General features: G+C 44.7%; 1 long non-coding RNA gene across 1 annotated transcript; it reads left to right on the top strand.

Annotated features, from left to right (window-relative positions):
* Positions 1-7,283: 7,283 nt before the first annotated feature.
* Positions 7,284-13,844, top strand: LOC122757389. Its single transcript, XR_006357414.1, has 2 exons — positions 7,284-7,317; positions 13,772-13,844. It is a non-coding gene; the product is annotated as an uncharacterized LOC122757389 (long non-coding RNA).
* The last annotated feature ends 276 nt before the right edge of the window (positions 13,845-14,120 follow it).

Raw genomic sequence — 14,120 nt, 5'->3', positions numbered from 1 at the left:
GATGGAGCTCCGCGGAGTCGAGGGAATAAGAAGACGAGCTGTACCAGGCCAAGGTAGCGCATAGTGCTTGCGAAGCAATGCTTTACGGCCGTCCCGCAAGCATCGCGCGCTATCCGAGCCACCACTCAACTTGTAACTTGTAATAATAAGATTGTCAATAAACGAATATAAAACAAGTAAGAACGTTGCAGTCGGGCGTTACCGACTGCGGAATACTCATTCACATCCCATCAACAATTTAGTAGTTAAGTTTCGCTCTAATACTGTAGAATATACAGGTTTTTCCGATTTGGCACGCCCCAACTGGGCGTAGACACCTCATTTTTGGTCAGTTTTTAGAACGAGATAGCGGTACCCTAACTGCAAAGTTTGAATGCTTACTCTTAAAAAAAAGTGAAAATTACAGGGTATTTTTCGATATGCCACGCCCCTAAAGAGGCGTAAAAATGAATCGACAGAGAAGGCTACCAGTAACTTAACTATCCAAATTAAAAAAAAAAAAGAAGAAAACAAGTAAGAAAACTCTAGTCGAGAGTGCTCGACTAGATACTACCCTGAACCCAACAAATAAAAATGCCCATTTAGTATGTCTGAAATTTCAATTTCGATGTATTTAAAAATATAAATTAAATACCAAACTCATTTAATAAAATATAAAAATATTTTGAAACAATTAAACGAAAATTAACATCAGCTGCACCGATCGGGATTCGAACCGCGACTTCTCGATCAATCGTAATGCAGCTAACACACTACGCCACCTCACTTAGCTAATTGGCGCTGACAAAACTCAAATAGATTCACTGCTGCAGCGCCATCTACAAAAACTAAACGAAACTAACTGCTGATGTGATTCTAAGAATCTGCTAGAATAACCAAAATATTAAAAACGCACATTAAGTATGGTTAAAATTTCAATTTCGGTGTATTTAAAAATATAAATTAAATAGAAAAAATATAAAAATATTTTTAAACAATTAAAAAACAAGTAAGAAAGCTCTAGTCGAGACTACTCGACTACGAGATCCCCTGAACCCTTGGAGTAGCTTACAGCTTACACAAGAAACACGCACACACACACACACACACGCACGCACACACAGGCAGAGGAGTGTGTGTTGCGTTTTCACGGAGTGCGGTCGATGTCATCGTGGTCCATCGTAGACAATAGCTTGAACTGTGTTTTCCCCTGTGAAAGTGGAAAGAACTGAAGTCAACGTGTTTGCTGTGGGCGCGGCGTACCCAGCGACCTCAAAAAACTACCAGAGACTTACTGCGCGGCGGTTCGTGGAATTCCCAAGCGGTATAATTCGGTGGTGCAAGAGAGGGGGGGCGATAGCGTCAGTGTTTTGGCGTCAGGGCTTCTTTCCTTTCCTTGTCTTTTGTGGGCGCGTAAATTTTGTTACTTTAGGCGTCACACTTGCGCAATAAGAAAAATCAGGTGCATTCACTCTAACAGCTGTTAGTAGTGCTGGAAATTGCATCGGGCAATCAGCTGCTCACTAACGTTGGTGAGTTGCTAAGCCTTAGCAAAGACAGCAACCTAGCTGCTGGAGTGAAGTAGCAGTTATTAAAAGTAGTGCATACTTTCGGGCTCTCGCTGTAGTCAAGTTGGGTGTAAGCTACTGCGGGTTGTAAACTCAGATTATATTAGTAGCCATTGCCCACTACAGGCTTCACGCCGTTGTAGTCGGAGCAGAAATGGATGCCATGATGGAGGACGAGCTGCAAGCTTTTGCGCGTCGTTCCTCGTTGCAGCGATCGCCGCAGCAACAACAGAGGGTGTTGGCGCAGCCGTCGACTTCTAACCAGGCTCCAGTGGCTGAGTGCCAGGCACCCAAGTCACTAAAAGAAGCGTTAGCTCAAATAGGAGCTACACTAGAGGGTCTGTCTGCCTTATTCGGGGGTCAGCGGCATATAAATGCCTTAATGAGAGAGGAGCTGGCTAGGCTGGTCAGCCTTCACAAGACGGCCGAAGCGTTCTGCAACCGTTCGGTTAAAAACTGTGAGGTGCAGACCACGCCACTCAAAAAAGTAGGCGAAAACGTTAAGGCAGCGAGCATTAGTGCTACAGTAGGTAGCAATACTCCCAAGCGGTCGAGGGAAGTTGCCTCCGAACAGAGGAAAACTCCCTCAAAAAAGCCGAGGCCCAATAGAAGTGCAGCGAACCCAAAAGAACCAATGGCTCTACGGGCTACAGCTGAATCTGAAACTTCAAACCAGGCCGCCCGACAGACAAACCAGAGCAGCTGGACAGTCGTCAAAGGGCGAAAGCCTATGCAAAAACGTCCCAGGACTGACGCGATTGCGATTTCAGGCGTAGGGGGTTGCAGCTAAGCGGACATGCTTCGTGTAGTTAAAAACGACCCAAATTTGAAGCATCTGAGCAGCGACGTTCAAGGCATTAGGAAGACAGCTAAGGGGGACCTTTTACTGCAACTGAGTAGGAAGCCGGAGCATAGCGCTGAGGCTCTGCACGAAGCTGTAGGCAAGGCCTTGGGAGACCGAGCGGTAGTTAAAACACTTACCGAATCGGCGCAAGTTGAGATTCGCGATCTAGATGAGTTAGCGACCAAAGAGGAGATCTTGGAGGCAATTAGGGTGGAGTTGAAGGATAGCTCACTCCCCATTGAGGCTATCAAATCGCTTCGGCCAGCTTTTGGTGGACAGCAAAGAGCTACGGTTGCTCTTCCAATTGGGAAAGCTAAAACTCTGCTCGAGCTGTCCAAAATTAGAATAGGATGGGTAGTTTGCCGTATCCGAGCCGTGGAGCAGCCTAAACGCTGTTTCAAGTGCCTCGATTACGGTCATATGGCAGCAAACTGCGGCAGCGACTGTGACTTAAAGGGCGCCTGTTTCAGGTGTGGAGAAATGGGTCACAGTGCCAAAGCATGCACCAAGCCACCAAAATGTAGCCACTGCATCCGGAAAGGTGAAAAGCAGACGGACCATTCAGCAGGCAGCTTCAAGTGCCCATCTTACCGTGAAGCTGCTCGTAAAATGAAATGTTAAGGTTTTTGCAGCTTAACTTAAATCATTGTGTTGCTGCCCAAGATCTTCTAGAGCAGACCATTAGGGAAAAATGTATAGATGTAGCTTTTCTCAGTGAGCCTCACCACTGTAGAACCAGCTGCCCTAGGACATGGTCAACAGACGTTAATGGCAAAGCTGCGTTGTGGGTATGCGGCAACTCAACGAACGTACTTTCGAATGTTAAGTCATTCAATGGGTTCGTACGTGGCGGATATGGTAGCTTGTGGCTTTACAGTTGCTATCTGGCCCCCAGCATGCAGCTCAGTGAATTCACGACGGTGCTCGACGAGCTTGCCGAGGATGCTAGGGGTCGGAAGGCCATAATAGCTGGAGATTTTAACTCCTGGGCGCTAGAATGGGGTAGCCCAACAACAAATGCCAGAGGTCGTATCCTACTGGAGATCTTCGCGACACTAGATGTTGCACTGCTCAACACTGGCCATGAGTACACCTTCAGTCGGGCGGGATACGGGTCTGTTATCGACATTACTTTTGTCACTTCATCCCTCTTTCGGGGAGCAACATGGAGCCATTGCGATAGCTATACAGGCAGCGATCATACGGCACTTCTGTTCACAATAGGTGAGCCACCTGCCAGGGCGTCAACATTGTGGACGGAGTCGTATCGGCTAGATACTTTTGATCCCGCGGTCTTTTCAGAGGCCATTCAGTCTCTGGGTACAATTGGTAATGCTGAGGCCAGAGCATGCCAAATGGTAGCCCAAATACAGAGTGCCTGCAATAGCAGCATGTTACGCCGCAAGCAGTTCACGCGACAACATGAGCCTACGTATTGGTGGAATACGCAAATAGGTGACATTCGTCGCAAATGCATCCAGGCGAGAAGAAGCTACCAACGGGCTCGCGGTAGGCCAACGTTTCTTGAGAAACAGTTAGCTTACCAGGCAGCTAGAAGACAGCTAAAGAAGGCCATTCGGGCAAGCAAAAGAGAATGTTTTTTACAGTTGTGCGACTCAGCCGAATATGACCCTTGGGGCAGGGCATATAAGATAGTAGTTAAAAGACTATACGCAGGTAGACAGGTGCAGCCTACGGATCGTCTGGAGCTTAAATCGATTGTGGAAACACTCTTTCCAGAAAGTTTAAGCTCCATTCACGTCCCTGAGTCCGAGTCTGCTGATCAGGGCTCAACGAGCACTGAAATTGCTGAAATTGTTTTAGTTACAGAGGAAGAAATATCAGTAGTTCTCCGAGGTCGTGCGCTAAAGCTAGCCCTCGCCTTGCACCCAAGTACGTTCGCCGAATTATTTAACGAATGCCTGATCCAAGAGACGTTCCCGGCAAAATGGAAAGCCCAGAATCTGGTATTGCTACCCAAGGCTGGCAAACCACCAGATGAGCCATCTTCGTACAGACCGATCTGTCTCTTAGACACCATGGGAAAGGTGTTTGAGAAACTGATCTGCTCTAGGCTGGAGACTGCGATTGCAAGCGCCGGAGGCCTGTCACCAAATCAATTTGGATTCCGGAAGGCCCGGTCAACAACGGACGCGCTTAACAAAGTTGTTGGTCTGGCCACTTCCGCTATTCAAGGCACCAGATGGAGGCACGGGACGAAGGAATACTGTATCATCGCGACCCTGGATGTAAGGAATGCCTTCAACACAGCTAGTTGGGATATGATACTGAATGCGCTGTCACAATATAATATCCCTAAATATCTAAGAGAGATAATAAAGAGCTACTTCAGAGGAAGAACACTGGTATACAACACGAGTGAGGGTCCCCAAACTCATACAGTGTCAGCTGGAGTACCCCAAGGCTCAGTGCTGGGGCCTCTCCTATGGAACATCATGTACGACGGCGTACTGCGCTTGGAACTACCAGCAGGCGCGCACACCATTGGCTTTGCTGATGATGTAGCAGTCGTAGCCATAGGAAAGGAGCTCAAAGATACAGAGGATATGTGCAGCGAAAGTATCAATCGCATACGAAGCTGGTTGACAGGAGCTGGGCTCGAGCTAGCGGCACACAAGACCGAAGTTGTACTGGTCAGCAGTCGCAAAAGAGTGGAAACTGCCAATATAAAGATCGGCAGCGTCACCATTGCGTCAAAGAGGGCGATAAGATATCTTGGTGTCATGATAGACACAAGATTAACTTTCCGCGAGCACTTAGAATATGTGCATAAAAAGGCAGCTGATTCTTGTAGAGCTCTCTCGAGAATCATGCTTAACACGCGGGGACCTAAACAGCAACGACGTCTCCTCCTAATGAGCGTCATTAGGTCTGTCATCCTCTATGCTGCGCCAATATGGGCAAGAGCGATGGCAACGCCGAGCTACAGCCGAGGCATTTGCGCGATCTACAGGCTGAGCGCAATCAGAGTCAGCTGCGCTTTCAGGACTATCTCCGATGACGCGGCGCTCGTCATAGCCGGTATGGTGCCACTGGAGTATTTGGTCGCCGAAGCCGTGGAGCGGAATTCGCACGGGCCTACGCGACTCAACGCTGTCAGGGCGAACAGCATCGCACGATGGCAAAGAAGGTGGAATAGCTCAGCTAAAGGGCGGTGGACGCACAAGCTCATCCCGGAGCTTGAACCATGGGTTAACCGCAAACATGGCGAGGTTAACTTCTACCTTACGCAGATCCTCTCGGGTCATGGATGCTTTCGGAGCTATTTGAAGCGCTTTGGCCACGAGGAATCTGACGAGTGCCCCTGGTGCGAGCGAGGACATGTGGAAGACGCCAACCACATTCTTTTCGAATGTGGACGGTTCCTGGAGGAGAGGCGTCGTCTGGAAGAGGCAGTGGGCCGCTCCATCAGAGCGGACAACTTAGTCAACGCCATGCTGGAATCGGAGGAAGCTTGGGAACTAACAAGCACCTTCGCGGCCACAGTGATGATGGAGCTCCGCAGAGTCGAGCGACTGAGAAGACGAGCTGTCCCAGGCTAAGGTAGCGCATAGTGCTTGCGAAGCAATGCTTTACGGCCGTCCCGCAAGCACCGCGCGCTATCCTAGCCACCACGCAACTTGCAATTTGTTATAATTTTGTCAATAAATGAATAAAAAAAAAAAAAAAAAAAAAAAAAAAAAAAAAAACACACAGGCATACATACACACACATACATACACACACACATACACACACACACACACACACAAAACAATTACACACATACACACGCATGGGCGACAGTGTGCGCTTACTATGAGAATTCAATTGTTTAATAACTGTTTTTGTGGACATACGATCTTCATGAAACTATTAGATTATGATTATAACATGGATATGCATGTATTTGCCAAAGCACAAGTCTCTAGTATTTGAAATACGCCTTTTGCAAATGTGAGAGTGAGGGGGTGAATATAGGGGTGGAGGGTAAATTTTAACAAAAACCGAAATTGTATAAATTGCATATAAGCATACATTAAAAATTTGGAGACTCTAGCAATAAAGGTGTAGAAGATATAATTTTATAACTGGTTTTCTATCAGGGTTTTCATCGATAAAAAAGATCGGGATGAGTTATCGATTTTTAATGATAAACTTGATATCCGTGCTATAAATACGGACATTTAAAAAAAAATTTCTCTAGTTTTTATATCTTCCGAAATCGACACGTTCATACATACGGACAAACGGACGGACAGGGCCAAATCGACTCAGCTCGTCACCCTGATCATGAATATATATACTTTGTGTGGTCAGCCACGCCTCCTTCTGCCTGTTACATACATTTCAACAAAACCATTATACCCTGATTTCCCATTGAAAATGGGTTCAGGGTATAAAAAAAAACAAGTGAGAAAACTCTAGTCGAGAGTGCTCGACTAGATACTACCCTGAACCCAACAAATAAAAATGCCCATTTAGTATGTTTGAAATTTCAATTTCGATGTATTTACAAATATAAATAAAATACCAAACTCATTTAAAAAAATATAAAAATATTTTGAAACAATTAAAAAAGTTAACATCAGCTGCACCGATCGGGATTCGAACCGCGACTTCTCGATCGATCGTCATGCAGCTAACAAACTACGCCACCTCACTTCGTCAAGCGGTAGTGGCAAAACTCAAATAGATTCACTGCTGCAGCGCCATCTACCAAAACTAAACGAAACTAACTGCTGATGTGATTCTAAGAATCTGCTAGAATAACCAAAATATTAAAAACGCACATTAAGTATGGTTAAAATTTCAATTTCGGTGTATGTTAACGCATTTGGATATTTGCCCTCTGAATTATATTATATTATATATTATTATACAATATATATATTAAGAAATTGAATTATTATCGAAATTGTATAGGTTAAGTAATTGAAGCTGAACCACTGTACAGAGAAGTTGTTGTTGTAAGCGCTAGCACGGGAGTGTCGCTCTCCAAAAGATCGCTCTCTCGCTGCGCGCGGTTAGATGCGCATAGATGCGCTCTCTACTGTGCATGCTGCGCTTGCGTTGATGTTAAATTTATTAAATCAGTACAAAATTGAACACCGGTGCCAGCACTTCATTTACTTCAGAGAGACCGCAAGTTGCTGTCTACATTTTTTATAAATATATTGTACACTGGCCCATCGAAGGACCAGACCCCTTTTGGAAGGACATTTTTGGCGCCCCCGGGTGGACACTCTCTGGAATTGAAGGAAGCTGGATTATGGATTTTGTGGATAATCAGGGAAGTGCATAAATACATAGAGCACATAGATGACCAAGTAATGCGAGCGATAAATAAGTAAATGCATTACTTGAGACATACAAAATATTAATGTATGTACAATCTACGCCTATGTACATTGTGTTGAGCTTATTTAAAATTGAAACTTAATAAAAAATAAAAAAAAATAAGGTGCATAATGTAATTGACCTTTGATATGCAAAAAAAATTCAATCTCTATTGCCTCGCATAATCCAAGTTTTCTTTGGCGCCGTTAGTGTGTTACAGTTTTTTGCTCATTTTCGTCTCGCACTTTCGTTTTGCGCTTGCGCTCACAACTCGCTCTCGCTCGCTCGTTAAAGTTCGTTCTCGCTTGCACAGATAATTGCACTCTTAATTTACGCTCTTCATTTGCATGCGCGCTTGCAATATCGTTTGCACTCGCGCTTACACAGTAAATTGCGCTCGTACTTAACGCTCTTCATGTGTTAACTCACTTGCAATATCGTTTGCACTCGCGCTTGCACTTATAGTTGCGTTCTCGTTTTACTGTCTCGCTTGCACATATTAGTGCGCGCTCATTTTGCGCTCATTGCATACTCACTTGCTATATCGTTTGCACTCGCGCTTACACAGTAAATTTCGCTTTAATTTACGCTCATCATTTGCATGCGCGCTTGTAATATCGTTTGCACCCACGCTTGCACACGCAGCAGCGCTCTCGCTTTGCGCTCAAAACTTACGCTCGTAACTTGGATATATTCTCGCTCAAAACTTGCACTCTCGCTTTGCGCTCATCGTATGAGCTCGATCTGCACTTATATTTTGGCATTCATACCGACGCGCTCTCGCTTGTGAATGCATTGCACTCAGTCGCTCTACAGTCAAATATCACTCAATAGACCACTTGCCCAAATAGTCACTCAACATTTTGGTTATTGTCTTCGCTATATCGTTATCAGCTGTCTGTAACAGTCACTCAAGTATAGTTTAACACTGCCAGCGTAATATATTGAGATTTATTACGATCGCGCGCATTTGTTAATATTCTTGACTTGCTCTTCGCTTGTTGTCATACATTAAGTGAATTTTTATTTCTTTCGGTTGAAATTGGTTTCAACTGAGCTTCACTTATAGCATCATGACTAATAAGCGAGGAAAGAATAGGTCTATGGACGAGTCATCAACGGAGCGCTAACTCTACAATGATTAGCTCAGTGTCACACTCTAGGAATCTACCGAATATAAAGCTGCCAAAGTTTAGCGGAGAATATTCGGAATATAAGAATTTCATAGGACTTTTTGAGAGTTTAGTCGACAACGAGCCAGGGTTATCAAATATAGAAAAGTTTAATCACTTGTTGTCATGCTTGGACAAAGAAGCATTAGGCACTGTCAAGGCATATCAGGTGACAGATGCAAATTACCCAAAAGCGTTAGCTGCTTTAAAAAATGTGTACGACAATCAGTGTCTCATATTTTTTAACAGCATTTCAAAACTATTTGATCTCCCACACATGTCCGAACCGTCAGCATCACCTTTGCGCATGCTGATAGACTCAGTCCGTGCCATTTACGAATCTCTATTATTGCTAGGATCTGATAAGCAGATTTCGAATGCCATGCTCATCCATTTAGTAATGATGAAAGCGCTGGCACGCGCTCTAGGTGGGAAAAGAATCTTGACTACAATAAGCTTCCATTGTGGCAAGATTGTGAAGCTGCCTTGAACAGACGGTATCAGCATTTAAGTGCTGAAGACTCATCTGGTCCACGTCGTAAGGTAGCTCAGGATAATAGGAAAAGAATTGGGAAAACTTCACTAGCTGTCGCTCTGCCCAGTGAGCCGCAGAGTCCCAAATGCGTGTTTTGTAAAAAGAACGATCACTTCATTCACTCGTGCTCGTCGTTCGCAGCAATGCCTTGCCAGAAACGTTTTACGTTCGCAAACAGCTATCCGCTCTGTATAAATTGTTTGCGAACAGGACACTCAGTGGCTGCTTGCAAATCAGCCCACTTTCGTGTGTGCTCTAAGCCGCACCATACCATACTGCATAGATACAGCTCTGAGGCGGCTCAAAGTAGCTCAGCAGTTGTATCAGCAGTCCCTCGTGTCACTTCGTCACAGATTTCATCTGTAAATCACGCACGGATAGCCTCTAATCAAGTTCTTTCGGCAACTGCAGTTGTGAAGATTAAAGATCAATCTGGATCTTATCATTTAGCTAGAGCTTTATTAGATTCCGGCTCGCAAGTTAATTTCATAACTGAAGAACTTGCAAAACAGTTGAAATTAAAACGGCAAAGATCTGGGATTCAATTGTTGGGCATTGCTAATTGTCAGTCATCTGTTCGTCACAGCGTTCAAACTTCAATAGCGTCCCGAACGGACGACTTAGAAATCCGAACAGACTTTGGTGTGTTACGTTTCATTTCGTCGTATCAACCAGAGAAGCACACTGAAGAGATCAAGGTACCTGAGAACGTACAATTAGCTGATCCTCAGTTCCACAAGCCACAACGTATTGATTTGTTGCTCGGTGCTGATATTTTTTTTTTTATATATTAAGAGAAGGCAAAATAAAGGGACTTGATAACAGCCCAACACTGCAATTGACTGCCTTCGGTTGGATTGTATCTGGTCGCTGCCGAACATTGAATGCAACTAATAGTTCGTCGACTTTCATTAGTGTCGTAAACGACGACATTCAATAGTTCGCCATATACAATTAATTCGAATATGTATACCCCAGAGCAACAACTGTGCGAGAAGTCATTTGTGGAGACTATTTGCCAAACTACCTCGGGTCGTTTCAGAGTGTCGCTGCCATTCAAATCAAGCCCACATTGTCTTGGTACGTCTTATGACACAGCCAAGCGACGATTTCTGGCCTTGGAAAGAAGAATGAGCAAGCAAGAAGACATTCGGCGAATGTACATTGACTTTATGAAAGAATACTTGGCCTTGGGTCACATGAGCCCAACTAACAATCAAATTCCGAGAGAGCCGCATTATTTCATCCCATATCAATGCGTGCTAAGACCGCACAGTGGATACTAAACTTCGAGTAGTGTTTGATGCATCTAGCAAGTCCTCATCTCAATTGTCGCTGAATGATCTACTCATGGTGGGTCCGACCATCCAGCCGCAGTTGTGGGAGACTTTGTTAAGATTTCGACTTCGTCCTTGGGCTGCTACAGCAGACATCGCTAAAATGTACCGTCAAATTGAACTTGACGAGTCCCACCGCAACTTTCAACTTATTGTGTGGAGGGAAACTCCCACCGATCCGTTAAAAATTTTTCGTTTAAATACAGTAACGTATGGGACAGTGACTGCTCCATTCTTAGCAATTCGATGTTTAAAACATCTAAGCGACTTGCATGCTTCCACTCATCCAGCTGCTGCAAGATCGTTAGCCCAAGATTTCTATGTTGATGACTTGTTGACAGGAGCAGATAGCGTTGAAGAATTGTGCTTGTTACATCGACACTTGATAGCAATTCTTCAAGCGTTTGGGTTTCCTCTCACAAAATGGTCGTCCAATTGTAAACAACTCGCAGCACAACCAGCTAGAAACGATATAGTCATTGGTCATCAAGAGGACACTAAAACATTGGGATTAATTTGGAATCCGATGAATGACAGTTTTAGATATTCCATGAGCTGTCCAGTAGAAGTACAGCCGACCAAAAGATCCGTTTTGTCATTTGTGGCAAGGTTATACGACCCCTTAGGTTTGTTAAGTCCCATCGTAACTCGTGCGTAGGTCCTTTTAAAAGAAATGTGGTTGCATAAACTTGGGTGGGATGACCAATTGCCTGTCCAAATGAGGCATGAATTTGAGGCAGTAACTAGCTGTTTCTCAAACTTAAGCTCGTTGCATATTCCTCGTTACGTTGGCACACTCAAAGCAAAAGGATGCCAAATCCATGGATTTGCTGATGCCTCAACGCGAGCTTACGGTTGTTGTTTATATATAAGAATGAGGGTATTATTACCAGGCTGCTAGTCGCCAAATCGAAGGTAGCACCCTTGAAAACAAAATCTGTTCCGCGGCTGGAGTTGTGTGCTGCAGAATTGTTAGCTACCTAGTGGGATGCGGTAAAGAAAATACTTGATTGTCCTATCAATCAAGTCACATTTTGGTCAGACTCGGAGGTTGTGCTTCATTGGCTGCGAATGCATTCATCTAGCTTGAACACATTCGTTGCTAATCGCGTGGCAACCATCCAAGAGTTGACAACTAATGTATCTTGGCGTCATGTACCAACTAAAGATAACCCAGCAGATATTGTATCTCGGGGTTGTTCAGTTGAGTAGCTTAAAACATCATTGTGGTTTTGCAGACCAGGATTTTTAAAGCTTTCTGACACGTTGTAGCCAGCCAACCCACAAATCACCTTATCAAAACAGTTAGAGCTGCTAGAGAAGCGTAGAACTGCAATTACTATGATCGCGGTCGATGAGGTAACAAATCCCGTCATACAACTTATTGAATCAACTTCGTCATTCTCTAAGTTAATCCGCATAGTTGCATATATGTTCCGCTTTATTGATGGAAAACAAGAGAGCCATTCTTCACTTGTTCCTACAGCTTCTGAATTAAGTTTCGCATTCCTCCTAGTCATATCTGTAGTTCAACATATTGAATTCAGCGAAGAAAATAAGAAAATAAAGAAATCAATCGTGTTGCAACCGTCATTGCCAAAACTGACACCTTTTTTGCACCCACATCAGCATGGCAGGCGTGTGTTGTGGTTTCCTCGAGTCGGAGGTCGTCTATTGAAGGCACCACCAGCACATAATGCCAAATTCCCCTTGTTGCTTCCAAAAAAGTGTCGCTTTGTGACGCTTTATTTGGAGCATTCGCATCGCTCTCACGCCACGCCAATCCACTGGTACTAATGGGCCTGCTTCGTCAGCAGGTGTGGCTGGTCAATACTCGAGAGGCTTGCAATGCAGTAGTTAGAAAATGCGTACATTGTTTTCGCTACAAACCGAAACTCTTATCCCAAATAATGGGTAATCTTCCCGCTGATCGCTTACATGGAAATAGGCCATTTGAGATCAGTGGAGCGGACTTTTGTGGTCCAATACTAGTTTCGCTGGGAATTCGTGGCAAATCGCCAGTTAAAATGTATATTGCCATATTTGTTTGTTTTACCACGAAGGCTGTGCATCTCGAATTAGTCACCGATTTAACCTCGAATACTTTTTTGATGTGTTTATCCAGGTTCATTGGTCGACGTGGGCTTGTCCGGAAGCTATACTGCGACAATGCCACCAATTTCGTGGGTGCTGCACGCACGCTGGACCGCAAAGCTACTTTCCATGGCAACACAGCGGATACGGAAACGTTTGCTGTGGAGCGGGGAATGGAAGTTGTTTTCATTCATCCTCGAGCGCCGCATTTCGGCGGCCTTTGGGAAGCGGCAAATCTGCCAAGGGATTGCCGTTGAAGGGAATGGGCAGCGCAATCTTGCGCCAGGACAAGGTGGCCACCGTGCTGGTCGAGGTAGAGGCCGTGCTCAATTCGGGGCCAATGGTCGCTCCCAGCAGCAACCCCAACGACGGCGAAGTGCCGGGCACTTCCTGATAGGAGCAACGCTCGTGCCGCTGCCAATCGCATCCACAGAGCCAGTCGACGACGTCAAGCTGACATGCTTAAAAAGATGGCAGCTGACATCAAGCATCAAGCGTCGATTTTGGAACGACTGGTCAAGGGACTACCAGCTCAGCCTGCAGCAGAAGTCAAAATGGACGAAGAAGAGGCAGAACGTACAGGTCGGAGCAGTCGTGCTCGTGGGAGAGGACAACGCTCCTCCACAACAGTGGATGCTAGGCGTGGTGACGGAAGCCATAGTCGGAGGAGATGGTAGAGTGCGCGTAATTGTCGTTAAGACAAAAAATGGCACATATAAAAGGGCAATTCATCGCGTTGCACCACTGCCACTACACTAATACACCATATTATTGAAGCCCTGCGGCCTTTCAACGCGGCCGATGTTAAGGCATTTGGATATTTGCTCTCTGAATTATATTATATTATATATTATTATATTGTATAGGTTATATTATTATATTGTATAGGTTATATTGTATAGGTTAAGTAATTGAAGCTGAACCACTGTACAGAGAAGTTGTTGTTGTAAGCGCTAGCACGGGAGTGTCGCTCTCCAAAAGATCGCTCTCTCGCTGCTCGGGGTTAGATGCGCATAGGTGCGCTCTCTACTGTGCATGCTGCGCTTGCGTTGATGTTAAATTTATTAAATCAGTACAAAATTGAACACCGGTGCCAGCACTTCATTTACTTCAGAGAGACCGCAAGTTGCTGTCTACATTTTTTATAAATATATTGTACACTGGCCCATCGAAGGACCAGACCCCTTTTGGAAGGACAGTATATTTAAAAATATAAATTAAATAGAAAAAATATATAAATATTTTTAAACA

Source organism: Drosophila mojavensis, unplaced genomic scaffold, assembly GCF_018153725.1.
Source record: "Drosophila mojavensis isolate 15081-1352.22 unplaced genomic scaffold, ASM1815372v1 contig_72, whole genome shotgun sequence".
In the NCBI taxonomy this organism is placed as follows: domain Eukaryota; kingdom Metazoa; phylum Arthropoda; class Insecta; order Diptera; family Drosophilidae; genus Drosophila; species Drosophila mojavensis.
This window is presented reverse-complemented; position numbering and strand designations above follow the sequence as displayed.